The following is a 22951-nucleotide window of genomic DNA, read 5'->3' on the forward strand; positions in this document are numbered from 1 at the left end:
CTTCGTTCTTCTTGAGTTTCCTGTGTTTTGCAAATTGTATCTTATATCTTGGGTATTCTAAGTTTCTGGAATAATATCCACTTATCAGTGAGTACATATTGTGTGAGTTCTTTTGTGATTGGGTTACCTCACTTAGGATGATGCCCTCCATCTCCATCCATTTCCCTAGAATTTCATAAATTCATTCTTTTTAATAGCTGAGTAGTACTCCATTGTGTAAATGTATCACATTTTCTGTATCCATTCCTCTGTTGAGGGGCATCTGGGTTCTTTCCAGCTTCTGGCTATTATAAATAAGGCTGCTATGAACATAGTGGAGCATGTGTCCTTCTTACCGGTTGGAACATCTTCTGGATATATGCCCAGGAGAGGTATTGCTGGATCCTCCTATGTACAATTTTCTGAGGAACCACCAGAGTGATTTCCAGAGTGGTTGTGCAAGCTTGCAATCCCACCAACAATGGAGGAGTATTCCTCTTTCTCCACATCCTCGCCAGCATCTGCTGTCACCTGAAGTTTTGAACTTAGCCATTCTGACTGGTGTGAGGTGGGATCTCAGGGTTGTTTTGATTTGCATTTCCCTGATGATTAAGGATGTTGAACATTTTTTTCAGGTACTTCTCAGTAATTCAGTATTGCTCAGGTGAGAATTCTTTGTTTAGCTCGGAGCCCCATTTTTAATGGGGTTTACAGAAACTAAACAGGGACACAGTGAAACTAACAGAATTTACGAAACAAATGGATCTGACAGATATCTACAGAACATTTTATCCTAAAACAAAAGGATATACCTTCTTCTCGGCACCCCATGGTACCTTCTCCAAAATTGACCATATAATTGGTCACAAAAAAAGCCTCAAAAGATACAAAAATATTGAAATTGTCCCATGCATCCTATCAGATCACCATGGACTAAGGCTGATCCTTAATAACAAAATTATTAACAGAAAGCCAACATTCACGTGGAAACTGAACAACACTCTTCTCAATGATACCTTGGTCAAGGAAGGAATAAAGAAAGAAATTAAGGACTTTTTAGAGTTTAATGAAAATGAAGCCACACTATACTCAAACTTATGGGACATAATGAAAGCATTTCTAAGAGGGAAACTCATAGCTCTGAGTGGCTCCAAAAAGAAACTCGAGAGAGCACACACTAGCAGCTTGACAACACACCTAAAACTCTAGAACAAAAGGAAGCAAATTCACCCAAGAGGAGTAGAAGGCAGGAAATAATCAAACTCAGGAGTGATATCAACCAAGTGGAAACAAGAAAAACTATTCAAAGAATCAAATGAGGAGCTGGTTCTTTGAGAAGATCTACAATCTTCACACTTGTCACATAAAAATATTGTTTTAATTGTGACAGCGGTAGACACACTTCTTTCTAATAAGTGATGTCTCCATTAAGTGCTCCTAATTGTAGAATGCATTGGTCAATACCATTCCTTCAGCTTCAACTTAAAAAAGTGCTGTATATCGCTCTCAAGTCTCTCACATTTCTTTTAAGATGAACTAGAGAGAAGACATGTTTGTCAATACCACTGTCACTTTCCTGAGGTTCTCAAGTAGTCTTGTTAAATAAATAAAGATAGATTCCATCGTTTTCTGGGGATAAAAAAAAAAAAAAAAAAAACTTTTGTTCAGTGATATTTTAGCTGTTGTTCTATTTTTCTTTCTGATATTTTAAACTCCAATATGGGAAGTAAGTTTGATGGACTATGGCATAAAGAAAGTAAATTACTTACTTTCTTATTCCAAGAGGCAAGAACCAGAGTAGATATAAACAGATTGAAGCATCTGAGACTCACTTGTCATCTTCTCTGCTTCAGAGATTATAGTTATCTCCACTTCCTCAGCTCTGTCATACAAAGCACATGGTGGCCTTTTAGGCTTCCAAGTATGGTTATTAAACACTGAGAGGGTCAATCACAGCAATGTGGCATTTTTTTATTGGATATTTTCTTTATTTACATTTCAAAAGTTATCCTCTTTCCCAGGTTGCCCCCTGGAAACTCCCTATTCCATCCACCCTCTCAGTTTCTATATTGGTATTCACCCACCCTCTCACCCACTCCCTTCTCCAAACCCTCTCATTCCCCTACACTGGGACATCGAGCCTTCAAAAGACCAAGATGATCTTCCCCCATTGATGCTCAACAAGGCCATCCTCTGCTACATCTGCAACTGGAGCCATGGGTCCCTCCATGTGTACTCCATGGTTTAGTCCCTGGAAGCTCTGGGGAGTCTGGTTGGTTGATACTGTTGTTCTTCCTATGGGGTTGCAAATCCCTTCAGCTCTTTCAGTTCTTTCTCTAACTCCTCCCTTGGGGACCCTGTGCTTAGTCCAATGGTTGGCTGTGAGCATCTGCCTATGCATTTGTCAGGCTCTGGAGACAGCAATATCAGGCTTCTCTCAGCAAACGCTTCTTGGAATCCATAAGAGTGTCTGTGTTTGGTAACTGTAAATGGGGTGGATGCCCATGGGGGCATTTTTAACCACTGTATAATAATGAAAAAAAAAACAGGAGCAGAAATCATGGATTTTAATAGATCTTGATTAGACTTATATTTTCAAGCCACTACCTATAAAAATCTAATCTTTTGCCTATCTTAAATGACTTAGTCATGTCCTCAAAGCTTTCATTTAGCTGTTTGTCCCACTTTGGGAAAATGTCAAACCTTTTTAATCTTTAAGCACAAGTAATTTTTATTAAAGTACTTATAGTTTTATCTGTTAACTTTTTACTATATTTTTTTAATATCATGAGGCATAATTATTTCAACAAAAAATCCTTCCTGTTGTGAGTATAATTATGTAGAAAGCTGGGATTAATCAATGGTACTATTCCTAATATAGATTGTAAGGCGTATTTATAGAATGTAGGTGACCAATTGTGGTAAGGACATCCTGGAGGCAACTACACTGTAAATTCTTCACTCAGAACAACTGTGGCTTTCTCTACAGACACATAAGATGAGGTTCCTCTCCTTGGTCATTTTAACCACACATATTTTGTTCTATCAAAGACCAGGCTGTGTGCAAGTAGGGCAGAATTGTGTGTTAGGTTGGGAGGACTGGTTAAATGCTCAAAGGAGGGCCCTTCTTTGAATGAACAGTTAAAATCATCAAGTTTGGGAATAATTTTACTTTTATCATTTATTTATTTATCATTTATCTTTTAAAGTAGGCAGAGCTTTAAACATGAAAATGGCAGCTATTTGGCTTGGGCGGTATTGCTGAGCAGAGCCTCAGTAATAAAGAAAAGCTAAATACAAACTAAATGTATGTTGGCCTTGCAAAATAAGATTACCTGTGCATATATATATATATATATATATATATATATATATATATATTTAGTTACAAAACATTTACTGTAAGTCTCAAATGAACCTCTCCATTCACTCACACTGCAGTGTTTTTACCATAACTGAAAGTCAGGAAAATTTTACTTTTCAGCTATAGTTTTTTATAGTATCAAAAATGAACTTGATATAAAGTAATATTCTCTTCAAATAAGACAAAGCAGAAAAGAAATCACGCAAATATATCCCCAAATTCTTTCTTTTTCTTGATGAATGTCCTAGCATATTTACTACCTCAGGATCTCTACTACGGCTAAGGTTGAAATTTTGCCAGATGATCTCCTCTTCCCTCACTTCATGAAAACTCAGCCCTGCAAGACGATGACAGGCCCCAACCACTGCCGATGACCCTGTCAATATTTTTTCTATATGTTCAAAGACTACCAAATATGTGACTCCTATACATGGCTAAGATCAGTGCTCAGCTTGAGATATAACTCTGGCCCACTTGTACTACAGCTGGTTCTTCTGTTTCAGCTAGTCAGTAACTACAAATTCTTACCATATATCACATGAGTGGCTCTAATAATATTTGTTTTTCTCTGAAACGTTACAAGTCAGGTCTCTATTGTCTTTATGTTCCACAGCACTTCTGTCTTTCAAGTTCCTATACAAACTCAAAAATCTTAAAAGCTTTTAGTATTTCTAATAGAAATTTCCAGGCATATCATATAGTCCTTCTCCCAAAACCAATATAGTCAGACACATCAGAGCAGTACTGATGGTACAAAAAACTATATTAGTTGGAGTTCTCTATAAGGCAGAACTGACAGAATATATATATATATATATATATATATATATATATACATATACATATACATATACATACACACTCACACACATTCATACAAGTAATTCTAAATATAGATATGGGAGTTGTTAGATTGACTTATATGATATGGTCTGGATAGTCAAAGTCAAGCAATGCTTATCAAATCCTGGACAGACTTAGAACTCAAGAGTGGTTCAGGCTCTGAAATTATGGAGGACTGAAGATTTGCTTTTCTTCCCAATCACAGGAGAGATGGACTTGCTGTTATTTGTCCTATTCTGATTTGTTTGTTTGTTTGTAGCTGCCTGCTTGTTTTCTAATGAAAAAGAGAAAAGGGGTTTGTATTTAGGTAAAGGGAAGTTCGAGAGCACCTGGAAAGATTTAGGGGACAGAGATTGTAATCATAATATATTCCACAAAAACTAACTAGTTTCAGTATTTCCAATTTTACGAGTGAAAATAAAACTTCCTCGTTGTTAATTAAATAAAAGGAGAGACAGACAGAGAAGACAGAATATAAAAACATGTTCTTCTTCCAGTTTGTCTAGGCTGCCACCAGAAGGTTCAATCCATGGTTAGACTGGGGATTCCCTTGGGAAGTAATCTTGTCAAGAAAATCCCTCATAGGGATTCAAGATTGTGTGTCTGTAGATCAAGTAAATCTCAGTAATTAAGATCAACAATCACAGCTGTGGAACCTATGTATTCCTTCATTCAAACCATCCAGTTCACAGAGTCACTCACTCATATTTTAACATCAATCTGTTTTGCAGTTCAGTAAATAAACATTGAAGGAAAAATGCAATGTGTTTCTGTTGTTAATTGAGATGAGACACAAGTCATACTGGACAAGGCATAAGATATTTTCAAAATAACTTGATATTTAATTTAGGATTTAGGCCATTATTTTTCACAAATAACAAGGATTTAAAGTAAATTTAATACCTGTAACCCCATTTATATTCAAAATATTTAAATAAATAATATTTAAATTATTGAATTATGAATATGAATGTGATATAATGAGCTTTTATTTCCTCATTTGGTTTTCATTACTTATAATTTAAAATATCAATATTTATTATGGATTTCTATGAAAGAAACCAGTAATTGAATGAAGTCAAATATCTGGAGAGATAGTTTCCACTTGAGTAACCAGAAGTATATTGCATCCCACAAAAAAAAAAAAAAAAAAAAAATCTATTCTTTTACTAGAGAAGAATAAAGTTCAATTCCTATTCTGATGCAGTTGAAAAGAGATCTTGCTTTATATTTTCTCAGTCTTTGTTATGTATAATAAAGAAATAGAATACTTTTATTTAAGGTGTGTGTATGTACATATAGGTGTATATTATATATATTTACATACATGGGTTAAGGTTCCCCATATTCAAACTAAATAACATATCAAATACCTCACAGTGTTGGCATCCTTTTATATTGCAAGCACTGAAGTTATACTGTAAGTAGTTTTCAAGTATCCAATTTTAAATGTAATATTAAAGGTGTTTATCTAAGATGCAGTTTTTCTATCTCTTTTCTCTGCTCTGCAAATACATCCCTTGGTGTAATGCTTTGCTTCTGTGCTCACTTGGTATATCTCCTAATCAGGTTCTTCTTTTACTTCTCCATTTAAAAAATGAATGATTTTTTTTTTATTACAGCTAAGTTGCAAAGCATGCAAAACATCATAAATACATGGCATTCTTTGCCCTTGGAAAAGTGGAAAGGCTTAAGCAGATGTGTCTGGGATAAAACATCTTTAAAATTCTAAACGTTTTTTACAATAAATCTTTTAGAGTAAAGTGATGCATTCTAATGCGCTACCCTGGGAGAAGGGAAACCCATAAAAGTTGCTGTAAGTAACTGCAGAGGATGGTCTGAGTTTCCTCAGAAACTGACCTAAATATTCTTAGAATCTAGCATATAATGTTCTTTACAAATTTTAATTATGTAAAATAAGAAGAGGCAAAGTCGATACTTTAAATTAAGATTCAGAGCCATCTAGTGTCATATTTATAAAACATGGAGATTTGCTTCTGCTATTTATTACATTTGATCCCTTGTGAATGACAGGAAATGTATGAAGTCGGGCTTGGTGCAGCCTGCTAACTCAGAAAAGTCACAGGTCCAGAAGGAATTACATATGTAGACATTGTTTCAGACCAAAACAGAAGACATCTGTAACTGCTTTTCCCAAATATTTTATAGTATACTTGATTGTTTATAATATAAACTACAAAGAAGATGTGAACAAGAAGTTAGTACAGTGTTTGAATTGTTAACCACTGGTCATGTTAACACACACCAATGCCTTTCCATCTGAATTGAAGGTTAGTTTGCTGGCACTTTCTCCATATGGTATAACCAGTATGAACACATGGTGTCTATTAGAATAATTTATGACTGCATCACCTATTTTCCTAGTAAGTACTCTTCACAGATTTTCCCCTTCAAACCATTATCTATTCCTACGAATCTATTTGTTTTTACTCATTTACAATAATATTTTAGGACTACATTTGGAATTTAAACCAGGATTTAATTTAAAAAAATATTACAGCTTTCATCTCTGCTAAGTGATAGGATCAATTTCAACAAATTAATATTGTCTCAGACATAATCCCAATAGGATTGACCTAAACATGTCTGTAATGATGAAACACATCCTTTAGTAAATCTGTACTAGTTGATATTTAAAATATACCCATAATCCATTGTACGTACTTTCAAACTCAGTTTTTCAGAATGAAATGCAACCCTGGACTTTGGGTGTCAGATAATAAATCTTTATCCATGAAACAAAAATATTAACTATAGGTTAGACTCTAAAACAGTAATATAATGACTTGCAGGGAAATACTGTGAATTTTCCTTTAGAAATGTGAATATGTAGTTAATTTACCCACCCAGCTATGGCCTACTGGAGGATCCTATTAACACACAAGGAGTCAACCTAGTACTACTTCCTTTAAAGCCAAGTTCATGGTTCTCAAGGGGACATCAACCCACCAACAAAACCTTCAACCCAAAATTTGTCCTACTTACATGATGCGAAGGCATTAATATGGAGTGGAGAGCGAGGGGATGACCAGTCAAAGACTGACGCATCCATTGGAGAGAGCCAACTCCTGACACTATTAGCAATAACCTGTTCTGCTTATAGACGGGAGCCTGACATAACTGTCTCCTGTGAGGCTTCCTCCAGTGGCTAATGGAAACAAATACAGAGATCCATAGCCAGCATTAGGTGGCGCTTGGGTAGTCTTGTGGAAGCCTAGGAGGAAGGACTGAGTAAGCGGAGACCTGGATAGTTCAAGGACATCACAAAAAGACCTGCAGAGTCAACTAACCTTGGCCCATGAGGATCACAGAGACTGAACCACCATCCAAAGAACATCCATGGGCTTGACCTAGGCCACATACACGTATGTGGTAGATGTGCAGTTATAAGTGGTCCCCTAAGAGTGGGAGGGAGGCTATCTCTGACTCTGTTGCCTCACTTTATATCCCTTTCTCCTAGCTGGGCTGCCTTGTATACCTAGTCCTGCTGTGACTCCATACCATGGCAGACTGGTACTCATGGGAGGCCATCCCTCCTCAAAGGAGACAGATGTGTGTTTGGGAGGAGGGTGTGTGGGGGATTGGTACTGGAAGAAGTGGAGGAAAGGAGATTGCAGTCTGGATGTGAAGTGAATAAATAGAAAAATAAAGGGAACAAAATTTTCTTATACCTCAGAGCTTCCTCTTGATAAACCTGAAATCATACTGTGTCCCAAACACAACTACTCTTTTATCAGAGGAGAATCAATTTCTTTTCCATTCACATGCACTTTAATTTTTACATGTGTTACTCTAAACCAAAAACAAACAATTATGTATTTTTCCTTTTCATGAAAATAAAATAATTTCAATTTAAATAGAATTTAGATATTATCCATACATTGAAGTTACTCTTAAGTATTTCCATATTTTAAGTGTTAAAACAAACAAACAAACAAACAAACAAACAAACAAAATACCTTCAAATCTAGAAAAACCTTTTACGTAGAATTAGAGCTTGCAATAACTATGATTTAAATTTTTTATTATATTTATACTGTAAAACGTAATGACTTAGATATATAATAATAAAGTATAGATTACCCTAAGCATTTGAGTAAAATATAAGACAAATAAGAAAAATAGTTATTTTATAGTCTATTTAGCTAGCAATCTCATTTCTTATACTTCCAAAAATCCATGTTAATACATATTGCTTTAGCAGTTTCTCATTGACAGTAGCTAACAGTGATGATAGAATCTAACAATGTAGAAGTAAGACTGCATTGGGATATCAATCCCAGGGACCATCAGCCATAAACACTGACATTCAATATCAGGAGACAAATGGCTTCTTTGCTATGGAAGAGAGGAAGCAAGATGTAGTCATTCATTTACTTTTTTGTTATCCTAAATCCCCACACATTAAACTGTCCATCCATGTGAAGGGTGCATATTCCTACATGCACATATTACATACATTTTCCTTTAGAGTCCCCACCAAACTTACACGTAGAAATAAAGTTATGCCATATGTCTTCATATCTTTTAATCCAGATATAGGTGCTAAAATTAACCTTTGTACCTAACAATCATAGAATGAACAAAAATAAAACAAAACAAAGCAAAACAAACAGTTACTTTCATAATAACCCAGTAATGGCATTAAAATGAATGTCTGTAATTATTTAGAAAAAGAATTATTTGTATCTTGTCCTGTATTCCATGAAACAGCAGCAGCCAGGACCCTGCACTACCCCATGACTTTGGGCCTCAATGAGGGCTACAAGAACATGAGCAGGCCCCGATACAGTTGCTACTATGGGAGCCTCACCAAGCAAGTTCTTTATGGGCATGATCTGAGAGGTGGGTGGGTTCATACCAGTGTGCCATGGCATTGCTCAAAGTGTTTAAAGACAAGCGCACACTCAAGTTCATCAAGAAGAGGGTGGGCATGCACATCCATGCCAAGAGAAAGTGGTAGGATCTGACCAACCTTCTGGCAGCTATGGAGAAGGATTTATGATGCATTCTTCCCCAGTAAATAATTGTTTCATAAAAAAATAAAAGAAAAGAAGAGAAAAGAAAAGAAAAGAAAAGAAAAAAGATTTCATTATTATAGTCATAGAGTTGAATACAATTTAGGAGAAAAGAATCTAAAAATCTGTAAATGTAATACACATGTGAAGTGTATAATATATACATATATTATATATTAAATTACATATATACATATGTAGCATGTATATGTATATATATTATACCATATAAATATATCATATATAATACCATATAAATATATCATATACCATATATATATGTATATATATATATATATATATATATATATATCATATGTATAACATACATACATGCTACATATATCTGTGCTGCCTAAAACCTAAAGAGAGAATTATATTGAGTTTTGAGAGTCCAAAAGGGCATGTAGACTTCTGGAGTAATTGTAATATTTTTCTCTAATTTAAGAACTCCACATATGTGTGTGGCTTGATTTTATGAAAATACACTGACTTGTAGACATTTGTCTTTGAACTAAGGTTTGGAAATTTGACAATTAAAATACTACTCCAAGATTTCTACATCAATTTTAAAAATGCATTGAAGAAAGAAGAAAAACACATAGAAAATAGGTCGATAATGCATTTTTTAAGTATTTCAGACATAATATGTTTATATAAATGGATTTCAAATTTAAAGCCTTAGTCCAGACAACTTTATTAAAGATCCCAGTAAAGATTGAAAGTGAAGTGTGTAACATGGGGAAAGTGGAATGCAAAATAAATTTATATTGACTATGTGAAGGATGTCCATAGAGTAATGCTAGTAATATGTGAGACAAGATTATTCTATGAGTGTTTGGAGACTATATAGATATTTCCTCACCTCTGTGTAATAGGTGGAAATAGTCTTCTCAAATCTATGTTTTGTCAACCAAAAAACATTTAGACAATAAAAATGATCTTTTGATTTACATAATTATTTCCATTTGAGAATCAGTGGGCTATATTAGTATGATACAAAATATATTGTAAGCTAAAGTTATCACTATACTTAAAGGGAGCTGTTCTGTAGTATTAAAATATTTAGCTCACATTTGTTCTTCTATAAATATTTATTAAGTAGCTATAATATGCTAGACACCAGGGACACAATGGAGAATAAACAGACTTGGGTTCTGTTTTCATGGAGCTCACAGTGTAATGAGGATCAACACACAATAAACAAATGAATAATTCATTGATCACAGCTGGAAAGTAAAGTCAAATATGAAAGAAGAATGGACATTGGTGTGGTGACATAGTATTTTCTATAATGTTCCTGAAGAGGTTTCTGCAATAATTTGACATTTGAAAAGGACACATTAAAAAAGTCTTATATGACACCAAGTATTTAGAAAGAAGGACAAATAAAGATTCCACAGAGTGTGAAAGACAAGAACAGAACTCCCCAGTAACAATGGAGAGAATAGGGCAAGAGTGACTTTCAGAACATCAGCAAGGTTGACATATCAGAGAAGTGTGTTTTAACTCAATACAGATTTTAAGTCCATGTGTGGCCAAAAACTGAATTCAAATGAATAAAATCACTGTTTGCTAGAATTTCAAACAAGAATATAACAATCTACTACAAATGTGTAGGGGGCCTATATCAAGCTCCTGTGTGTTTTTTAGTTTGTTGTTCAGTCTCTGTGAGTCTCCATGGGACCTGGTTAGTTGACTTTGGAGATCTTTTGTAGTAACTTTGAGTCTTCCAGCTTTCTCAATCCTTTGACACCCTCTTCCATAGAACTACTCTACCTAATGTTTAGCTATTGATTGATGCATCTGTTTCCATCAGTCGCTGGATGAAGCCTCTCAGGAGACAGTTATGCTAGATTTCTGCCTGAAGCACAGCAGATGATCATTAAGAGTGTTACGCCAGCCGGAGGACAGTGACCTGCCCTGCAGGGAGCGCCATCTTGGCTCCGGGACTCCGCCGAACTTAGTCTGTACAGGTTAGAGTGAGGACCACAGAGGCAGACAGCTTCTGGGACAGGCGGGAGCCACAGAGCCGCTGAGGCAGCACCCTTTTGGGGCTGCAGACATCCGGCACCCTCCCAGCTGGAGGACAGTGACCTGCCCTGCAGGGAGCGCCATCTTGACTCCGGGACTCCACCAAACTTAGTCTGTACAGGTCAGAGTGAGGACCACAGAGGCAGACAGCTTCTAGGACAGGCGGGAGCTACAGAGCCGCTGAGGCAGCACCCTTTTGGGGCCAAAGACATCCGGCACTCTCCTAGCTGGAAGACAGTGATCTGCCCTGCACAGGAGCCCTCTGCCTCAGGAGCAGGGAGCACATCTTGGATCCAGGACTCCACTGAACTTAGGAACTTAGTCTGCACAGCTGAGAGTGTGCACCACAGAAGCCTACAGCTTCTGTGACCTGCCAAAGCAACACAGCATCTGGGAAAGGTCCTGTTTTCCGCCTTCTTCTTTGGCCAGGAGGAGGTCCAAACGCCAGATATCTGTACACCTTCCCTTTAAGAGGAAAGCTTGTCAGCAGGGAGTGCTCTAACCACTGAAACTCAGAGGAGAGAGCCTGTCTCCCAGATCTGCTGACAGACGATACTCAGAATCACCAGAAGAACAACCTCTGAACAGAGACAACTATAACAACTCCAGAGATTACCAGATGGCGAGAGGTAAAGGTAAGAATCTTACTAACAGAAACCAAGACCACTCACCATCATCAGGACCCAGCACTCCCACTTCGCCCAGTCCAGGGCACCCCAACACACCTGAAAAACTAGACCTGGATTTAAAAGCATATCTCATGATGATGGTAGAGGACATCAAGAAGGACTTTAAAGAACTACAGGAGAACATGGCTAAAGAGTTACAAGTCCTTAAAGAAAAACAGGAAAACACAACCAAACTGGTAGAAGTCCTTAAAGAGAAACAGGAAAACACATCCAATCAGATGATGGAAATGAACAAAACCATACTAGACCTAAAAAGGGAAGTAGACACAATAAAGAAAACCCAAAATGAGGCAACACTGGAGATAGAAACCCTAGGAAAGAAATCTGGAACCATAGATGCAAGCATCAGCAACAGAATACAAGAGATGGAAGAGAGAATCTCAGGTGCAGAAGTTTCCATACAGAACATCGGCACAACAATCAAGGAAAATGGAAAATGCAAAAAGATCCTAACTCAAAACATCCAGGAAATACAGGACACAATGAGAAGACCAAACCTACGGATAATAGGAGTGGATGAGAATGAAGATTTTCAACTCAAAGGACCAGCAAACATCTTCAACAAAATTATAGAAGAAAACTTCCCAAATCTAAAGAAAGAGATGCCCATGAACATACAAGAAGCCTACAGAACTCCAAATAGGCTGGACCAGAAAAGAAATACCTCCCGACACATAATAATCAGAACAACAAATGCTCTAAATAAAGATAGAATACTAAAAGCAGTAAGAGAAAAAGGCCAAGTAACATATAAAGGCAACCCTATCAGAATTACACCAGATTTTTCACCAGAGACTATGAAAGCCAGAAGATCCTGGACAGAAGTTATACAGACACTAAAAGAACACAAATTCCAGCCCAGGCTACTATACCCAGCCAAACTCTCAATTAACATAGATGGAGAAACCAAAGTATTCCACAACAAAACCAAATTCACACATTATCTCTCCACGAATCCAGCCCTTCAAAGGATAATAACAGAAAAAAACCAATACAAGGACAGGAACCACGCCCTAGAAACAACAAGAAGGTAATCCCTCAACAAACCAAAAAGAAGATAGCCACAAGAACAGAATGCCAACTTTAACAACAAAAATAACAGGAAACAACATTTACTTTTCGTTAATATCTCTTAATATCAATGGACTCAACTCCCCGATAAAAAGACATAGACTAACAAACTAGCTACACAAACAAGACCCAACATTTTGCTGCTTACAAGAAACTCATCTCAGAGAAAAAGATAGACACTACCTCAGAATGAAAGGCTGGAAAACAATTTTCCAAGCAAATGGTCTGAAGAAACAAGCTGGAGTAGCCATTCTAATATCAGATAAGATTGACTTCCAACCCAAAGTCATCAAAAAAGACAGGGAGGGGCACTTCATACTCATCAAAGGTAAAATCCTCCAAGAGGAACTATCAATCCTGAATATCTATGCTCCAAATACAAAGGCAGCCTCATTCATTAAAGAAACTTTAGTAAATCTCAAAGCACACATTGCACCTCATACAATAATAGTGGGAGACTTCAACACACCACTTTCACCAATGGACAGATCATGGAAACAGAAACTAAACAGGGACACAGTGAAACTAACAGAAGTTATGGATCAAATGGATCTGGCAGATATCTACAGAACATTTTACCCTAAAACAAAAGGATACACCTTCTTCTCAGCACCTCATGGTACCTTCTCCAAAATTGACCACGTAATTGGGCACAAAACAGGACTCAACAGATACAAAAACATTGAAATTGTCCCATGCATCCTATCAGATCACCATGGACTAAGACTGATCATCAATAACAAAATAAATAATAGAAAGCCAACATTCACGTGGAAACTGAACAACACTCTTCTCAATGATACCTTGGTCAAGGAAGGAATAAAGAAAGAAATCAAGGACTTTTTAGAGTTCAATGAAAATGAAGCCACAACATACCCAAACTTATGGGACGCAGTGAAAGCATTTCTAAGAGGAAAACTCATAGGTCTGAGTGCCTCCAAAAAGAAACTAGAAAGAGCACACATTAGCAGCTTGACAACACACCTAAAAGCACTAGAACAAAAGGAAGCAAATTCACCCAAGAGGAGTAGACGGCAGGAAATAATCAAACTCAGGGGCGAAATCAATCAAGTGGAAACAAGAAGAACTATTCAAAGAATCAACAAATCAAGGAGCTGGTTCTTTGAGAAAATCAACAAGATAGATAAACCCTTAGCCAGACTCACTAGAGGGCACAGGGAAAGTATTCTAATTAACAAAATCAGAAATGAAAAAGGAGACATAACAACAGATCCTGAAGACATCCAAAACACCATCAGATCCTTCTACCAAAGGCTATACTCAACAAAACTGGAGAACCTGGATGAAATGGAGAAGTTCCTAGACAGATACCAGGTACCAAAGTTGAACCAAGATCAGGTTAATGATCTAAACAACCCTATATTCCCCAAAGAAATAGAAGCAGTCATTAATAGTCTCCCAACCAAAAAAAGCCCAGGACCAGATGGGTTTAGTGCAGAGTTCTATCAGACCTTCAAAGAAGATCTAATCCCAGTTCTTCACAAACTATTCCACAAAATAGAAACAGAAGGTACTCTACCCAACTCATTCTATGAAGCCACAATTACTCTGATACCTAAACCACAAAAAGACCCAACAAAGATAGAAAACTTCAGACCAATATCCCTTATGAATATTGATGCAAAAATCCTCAATAAAGTTCTTGCTAACCGAATCCAAGAACACATCAAAACAATCATCCATCCTGACCAAGTAGGTTTCATCCCAGGGATGCAGGGATGGTTCAATATACGGAAATCCATCAAAGTAATCCAGTATATAAACAAACTCAAAGACAAAAACCACATGGTCATCTCGTTAGATGCAGAAAAAGCATTTGACAAGATCCAACACCCATTCATGATAAAAGTCTTGGAAAGATCAGGAATTCAAGGCCCATACCTAAACATAATAAAAGCAATATACAGCAAACCAGTAGCCAACATCAAAGTAAATGGTGAGAAGCTTGAAGCAATCCCTCTAAAATCAGGGACTAGACAAGGCTGTCCACTTTCTCCATACCTGTTCAACATAGTACTTGAAGTCCTAGCCAGAGCAATTCGACAACAAAAGGAGATCAAAGGGATACAAATTGGAAAAGATGAAGTAAAAATATCACTTTTTGCAGATGATATGATAGTATATATAAGTGACCCTAAAAATTCCACCAGAGAACTCCTAAACCTGATAAACAGCTTCGGTGAAGTAGCTGGATATAAAATTAACTCAAACAAATCAATGGCCTTTCTCTACACAAAGAATAAACAGGCTGAGAAAGAAATTAGGGAAACAACACCCTTCTCAATAGTCACAAATAATATAAAATATCTTGGCGTGACTCTAACTAAGGAAGTGAAAGATCTGTATAATAAGAACTTCAAGTCTCTGAAGAAAGAAATTCTAGAAGATCTCAGAAGATGGAAAGATCTTCCATGCTCATGGATTGGCAGGAACAACATTTTAAAAATGGCTATCTTGCCAAAAGCAATCTACAGATTCAATGCAATCCCCATCAAAATTCCAACTCAATTCTTCAACGAATTAGAAAGTGCAATCTGCAAATTCATCTGGAATAACAAAAAACCTAGGATAGCAAAAACTCTTCTCAAGGATAAAAGAACCTCTGGTGGAATCACCATGCCAGACCTAAAGCTTTACTACAGAGCAATTGTGATAAAAACTGCATGGTACTGGTATAGTGACAGACAAATAGACCAATGGAATAGAATTGAAGACCCAGAAATGAACCCACACACGTACGGTCACTTGATCTTCGACAAGGGAGCTAAAAACATCCAGTGGAAGAAAGACAGCATTTTCAACAAATGGTGCTGGCACAACTGGTTGTTATTATGTAGAAGAATGCGAATCGATCCATTCCTATCTCCTTGTACTAAGGTCAAGTCTAAGTGGATCAAGGAACTTCACATAAAACCAGAGACACTGAAACTTATAGAGGAGAAAGTGGGGAAAAGCCTTGAATATATGGGCACAGGGGAAAAATTCTTGAATAGAACAGAAATGGCTTGTGCTGTAAGATCGAGAATTGACAAGTGGGACCTCATGAAACTGCAAAGCTTCTGCAAGGCAAAAGACACCATCAATAAGACAAAAAAACCACCAACAGATTGGGAAAGGATCTTTACCTATCCTAAATCAGATAAGGGTCTAATATCCAATATATATAAGGAACTCAAGAAGGTGGACTCCAGAAAGTCAAATAACCCCATTAAAAAATGGGGCTCAGAATTGAACAAAGAATTCTCACCTGAAGAATACCAAATGGCAGAGAAGCACCTGAAAAAATGTTCAACATCCTTAATCATCAGGGAAATGCAAATCAAAACAACCCTGAGATTCCACCTCACACCAGTCAGAATGGCTAAGATCAAAAATTCAGGTGACAGCAGATGCTGGCGAGGATGTGGAGAAAGAGGAACACTCCTCCATTGTTGGTGGGATTGCAAGCTTGTACAACCACTCTGGAAATCAGTCTGGCGGTTCCTCAGAAAATTGGACATAGTACTACCGGAGGATCCAGCAATACCTCTCCTGGGCATATATCCAGAAGATGTCCCAACCGGTAAGAAGGACACATGCTCCACTATGTTCATAGCAGCCCTATTTATAATAGCCAGAAGCTGGAAAGAACCCAGATGTCCCTCAACAGAGGAATGGATACAGAAATTATGGTACATCTACACAATGGAGTACTACTCAGCTATTAAAAAGAATGAATTTATGAAATTCCTAGCCAAATGGATGGACCTGGAGGGCATCATCTTGAGTGAGGTAACACAATCACAAAGGAACTCACCCAATATGTATTCACTGATAAGTGGATATTAGCCCAAAACTTAGGATACCCAAGATATAAGATACAATTTGCTAAACGCATGAAACTCAAGAAGAATGAAGACCAAAATGTGGACACTGTGACCCTTCTTAGAATTGGGAACAAAACACCCAGGGAAGGAGTTACAGAGACAAAGTTCGGAGCTGTGATGAAAGGATGGACCATCTAGAGACTGCCGTATCCAGGGATCCATCCCATAATCAGCTTCTAAACGCTGACACCATTGCATACACTAGCAAGATTTTGCTGAAAGGACCCAAAGATAGCTGTCTCTTGTGAGACTATGCAGGGGCCTAGCAAACACAGGAGTGGATGCTCACAGTCAGCTATTGGATGGATCACAGGGCTCCCAATGGAGAAGCTAGAGAAAGTACCCAAGGAGCTAAAGGGATCTGCAACCCTATAGTTGGAACAACATGATGAACTAACCAGGACCCCGGAGCTCTTGTCTCTAGCTGCATATGTATCGAAAGATGGCCTAGTCGGCCATCAATGGAAAGAGAGGCCCATTGGACTTGCAAACTTTATATGCCCCAATATAGGGGAATGCCAGGGCCAAAAGAATGGGAATGGGAGGGTAGGGAAGTGGGGGGCGGAATGGGGGACTTTTGGGATAGCATTGGAAATGTAATTGAGGAAAATATGTAATAATAAAAAACAGTGAAAAAAAAAAAGAGTGTTACAAATTGGCTCTCTTACACGAGCTTTTTCTCAAATTGGGCCAGGTATTGCTTGGCCATTCCCTCAATCTCTGATCAATCTTTATGCCTATGTATCTTGTAAGCAGAACAAATCTGGAGCTGATTGTTTTGTGGGTAGGTTGATATCCTCTTTCCTTGGCTTGAAGTCCCACCTGAAGAGAGAAGGTGGCTTTTTCTTCATGCGGGCCTCATAACTATTGGAGCTGATACTGTCTCTGACATTGATGCCTTCTGCAGGAAGCAGGTGTGGCTGCAAGGGCCAAGTTGTTTACTGCCTTGCCCAAACATGCGCAGTGAGGCTGCATGTGTGGGGTGCCCAACAGACTGGACAGTTCCTCGTGATCCAGACCTGTCAGCCTATCTGTGAACGATATGAGCTCGTACCTGGAGCCTGTGTGAATTCTGATCGAATGAGGTGGGGTGGAGCTAGAAGGAGGTGAGTTGCCAAGAGTATAGTTTGAGCCCTTGCCAAGAGTAGAAGAAGTAGTAGTAAGAGAAGCTGTGGTAATAGGAGTTGTTTTAGCCCTTGCCCTAAGTATAAGAAGCTATTTTAGGAAAAGGAGTAGAAGAAGAGGCTGCTGGGGAAAAGAGCTCTAGGGGAAAAAGCCTGAAGTAAAGAAGCTGTTGCATGAACCGGCCTTGATGTCCCTGTCGTTAGTGTCACTGCCAGCTCGGAGGACCAACGACAGCCTTCCTTTGGATCCCTTTCCCTTACTGAAATACATGATTGGGCCTCAGTGGAAGAGGATGTCCCAGGGTGGGAGGTACCAAAACGAGGGGCTTCTTTCTCTGAGGAGAAGAAGGGTAATATGGGGAGGGATATTTAATTGTGATTCTGGGGGGAGAGGAGGTTGAAGGCTATGACTGGTAAAGGTTCAACATCTTTAGTCATCAGGAAAATGCAAATCAAAACAACCCTGAGATTCTACCTTACACTAGTCAGAATGGCTAAGATTAAAAAAACTCAGATGACAGCAGATGCTGGTGAGGATATGAAGAAAGAGGAACACTCCTTCATTGTTGGTGGGATTGCAAGATAGGATAACCATGCTGTAAATAAGTCGGTGGTTCCTCAGAAAATTGGACATTGTACTACCTGAGGACCCAGCTGTACCACTCCTGGGCATATACCCAAAACATTCTCCAACATATAACAAGGACACATAATCTGCTATGTTCATAGCAGCCTTATTTATAATAGGCAGAAGCTGGAAAGAACCTAGATGTCCTTTAACAGAGGAATGGATAAATACAATGTGGTACATTTACACAAAGGAGTACTACTCGGCTATTAAAATACAATGACTTCATGAAATTCTTAGGCAAATGGATGGAACTAGAAAATATCTTGAGTAAGGTAACCCAGTCACAAAAGAACACACATGGTATGTACTCACTGATAAGTGGAAATTAGCCCAAAATCTTGGAATGCCCAAGATACAATCCACAGACCACTTGAACTCAAGAAGAAGGAAGACCTAAGTGTACTCAAGGAAGAAATACAGATTCAAAGTGTGGAGCAGAGACAGAAGGAAAGGCCATCTAAAGACTGCTCCACCTGGGTATCCATCCCATATACAGATACCAAAATCAGACACTATTGTGGATGCCAAGAAGTGCTTGCTGTCAGGACCCTGATATAGTTGTCTCCTGAGAGACTCTGCCAGAGCCTGACAAATATAGAGGTGGATGCTTGCTGCCAACCATCAGACTGAGTACTAGGACCCCAATGAAGGAGTTAGGCAAAGAACTTAAGGATCTGAAGGGGTTTGCAACCACATAGGAAGAATAACAATATTAACCAACCAGACTTCCCAGAGCATCCAGGGACTAAACCACCAACCAAAGAGTGCACATAGAGAGACTCATGGCTCCAGAGGAGTATGTAGCAGTGGATGGCCTTGTTCGACATCAGTGTGAGGAGAGGCCTTTGGTTTAGGAAGGTTCAATGCCCCTGTGTAGGGGAATACTAGGACAGGGAAGGGGGAGTGTTTGGGTGGAGGGGGGCAACCTCATAGCAGGCGGAGGGAGGATAGGATAGGGGGTTTCTGGAGGGGAAACCGGGAAAGGGAATAATATTTGTAATGCAAATAAATAGTATATCTAATAAAAAATTGTATTATCTTGGAAAAAGAAAATTAAGTAAATTAATTAAAGAAAAATAATGTAGCACATATCTACAGAAAAATATTAAAATACATTCTTTGCTGTTAAAGTTCCAGCTAATTGACCAATTAGCCTCAGTTTTGAATCGTCAAAAAAAAGTCCTTCACATAATAGATATATTACCAATTATGAAACAAGCAGTTTTCCTTTATCCTCTTGAACTTTGACTCTTGGGGAATGGATTATCTGACTCACTGTCACTAAATTTGAAGGCTCTTTGTGACGGTGTACTCTTTTTCTTCCTAACTCACCTTACACATTCATTCAACAGCTACTTCAGTCTGTGTTTACAATGCACTTCATGACTTTCTATCATGCCCATCATAGCAGAAAACCTCCTTCATCATTCAGTAGCATTTGCCTACCAAATTATTTCAGGGAGGATAATGATTGCTTTCAGTTTATAGTCCATATTCACAAGTCAACTATTCTGTGTTACTTCTCTCTGTGAGAGTTACTACTGCTGTAACAAAACACTGTGGCCAAATCATCTTGGGGAAGATAAGGTTATTCAGCTTATACTTCCATATGGTTGCTAATCACCAAAGGGAACAAGACAGGTACTCAGACAGGACAGAGTGTGGAGGAGTTACTTACTGGCTTTCTCCCATGGCTTGCTTAGCCTGCTTTCTTACAAAACCCAGGATCATCAGCCTAGGAGTGGTCCCACACATAAGGTTCTCCCCCATCAATCACTAATTAAGAAAATGCCTTAGAATTGAATCTTATAGAGGCATTTTCTCAACTGAGGTTCGTTCCTTGCATTTAGATGACTCTAACTTATATCAAATTAATATAAGACTAGCCAGGACAACTTTTTTTTCACTTTGCAAGGTTTTGCTTTGAAAGCAGTTGTGGGTTGAGGGGGCACACAGGCCTGACCTCCATGTTCCCTTTGACCCAAGGCAGTACTGGTGGTCCTGGCGGACCAGCCAGAAGAGCTCAGTTGGAACCACTGGCTTCAAGGCTTTGTGTTCATTTCACCTTCAGCCTTTTCTCAATAGGCTTCCCAATGTCCTTCCCCAGAGCTTGAAGCCACGGTGCTCTCTCAATTTTGTCCAAAGCCTGTTATTTGGAATGGCCTATCCACTTTGATAGTCTGCAATGACTTGCGGCTTCTCATTGATTTTCATTTTCTCATTGTGGCCAGGTTCTTCTGGGTCAGGCCTTTGCTCTGCTGTCCCCGTTGGATCACTTTGCCCACCTCCAAGGTCATGATGCGTGGCTGTGTGTTCTGGCCAGCAGCCCATTTCTTGGATATCTCTACATCTCCTCATCGCATCGCTGATATGATGGCCTGCTTAGACTTGACCTATGCTGCTGTGGGGCCCTTCTTGCTCACCATCAACACAGTGTTCAAGTCACTCAGCCATGGCACGGTGGGGGCAATGTTCCAGCTTGTGAGACCCTGCGAGGCAGCAACCACCCCAGCAGAAATTATTTTACTTCAACCTTTGCTCCAAGGCATAGTATTAAATCCATAGTTATAGCAACTTCTTCCTCCTTTCCATTATCTAATAATATTTCTCTAATAATTCAAGGCAGTTCTTTATCTAGGGTCTATCGAAAATGGAAAACAAAGCAAAAAAAAATGAAAATGAAGAAACAAACATAAAACGAGCAAATAAAAACACAAAACCCACCATATTACCCTGAAATATAAACCAGTTTTTTTGTTAATATTTTATGACAGCTTTCTGAGCATATTTGAGCATTACCCAGTTATGTTAATATAATTGATCCCCTAATGTCAGATCTTCACAGCATACAGAGGTTTCCACAACTTTAAGGATGCTTTCTGGTTCATTCAGGCTGTAAAGTTAGAGCAGAGATTGGTTCTCTGGCATCATTCATCCTGAGAGCCTGGCTTGCTGTGTTTCCTGTGCACACACTAACATATATATTTCAAGCACACCCCACTATGTAAGATTTAGTTTTCCCCACCCACACAGTCTACTATATACTGTAAAGAGTTGCCATCATCCACATTCCACTACATACAGTAAACATTTCCATCTATTTCACATCCTTGTGTTTTACTCGGGACCTTTATACCCATCTCTTTCAAATCCTTACTATTTATATTGTTGGGCTGCCAAGCATCTATACTTCTTTCAATTTCTAACATATTTTTCTCTTTAAATTATTTCAACTTGCATTATTTTGTGTTCACTTGGTACAGGCTTACTTATACTGTTCTCTGCATTATTTATAATTCAATATGAGTATAGAATCCCCAGAAATTACTCTAGCAAAGATAATCAAATATAAAGACTTTCTAACTAGTTATTGAAGAGTGGAAAATACAGAAAAGATATGAGAAACCTTTTTCCCTTGGTTAATCAATGGCAGTTCACTGCTATAATCCTAGAACTGAAAGAATAAAGGAAAGACATTAGAATTTCCAAATCTTTATAAATTTAAAATGAGCACTCTGGGTTAAAATTGAGATGATTGGGTTCTTCCAGTTTCATGCATGTAGGACAGTATCAGATACTCTAATAGAATCCATTTACACACATTAAAGGAATTTGCTAAGGTGAGGATCAAGCAGAGGAACAAAGGGTTGTATCCCTTTTTTTTTCAGCCATCAATTACTTGTAAAAAATTCACTACGGACACACATTTAACAGAGAGCTATGTAACCAGGGAAATATTCATTTTTTTTAATTAGATAATCTCATTATTAACATTTCAAATGTGATCCCCTTTTCTGGTTTCCCCTCCAAAAACCCCATAACCCAGCTCCCCTCCCACTGCTTACAAACCCAGCAACTCCTGCTTCCCTCTCTTGGGATTCCCCTACACTGGGGCATCTAGCCTTCACAGGACCAAGGGCCTCTCCTCCCACTGATATCCAACAAGGCCATTCTCTGTTACACATGTAGCTGAAGCCATGGGTCCCTCCAAGTGTACTCTTTGGTTGGTGATTTAGTCCCTGGGAGCTCTGGAGTCATGAGTTGGTTAATATCGCTGTTTCTTCTATGAGGCTAAGTGTATCAAGATCCTTCAGTTCCTACGGTCCTTTCTCTAGCTCCTCCATTAGAGACCTTGTGCTCAGTCCAATGGTTGGCTGAGTGTATCCACCTCTGAATGTGTCAGCCACTGGCAGAGCCTTTCAGGAGACAGCTATATCAGGCTCCTGTCAGCAAGCACTAGTTGGCATCAACAAGAGTGTCTAGGTTTGGCAACTGTATATGGGATGGATC

General features: G+C 38.4%; 1 pseudogene; it reads right to left on the reverse strand.

Moving 5' to 3' along the window:
• Window positions 1-20717: 20717 nt before the first annotated feature.
• Window positions 20718-22951, reverse strand: part of LOC110308984 (endothelial differentiation-related factor 1 pseudogene) — a 41613-nt pseudogene continuing 39379 nt past the window's right edge.

The sequence above is a fragment of the Mus caroli genome, unplaced genomic scaffold (assembly GCF_978045245.1).
Source record: "Mus caroli unplaced genomic scaffold, Mus_caroli_1 scaffold_12, whole genome shotgun sequence".
Lineage (NCBI taxonomy): Eukaryota > Metazoa > Chordata > Mammalia > Rodentia > Muridae > Mus > Mus caroli.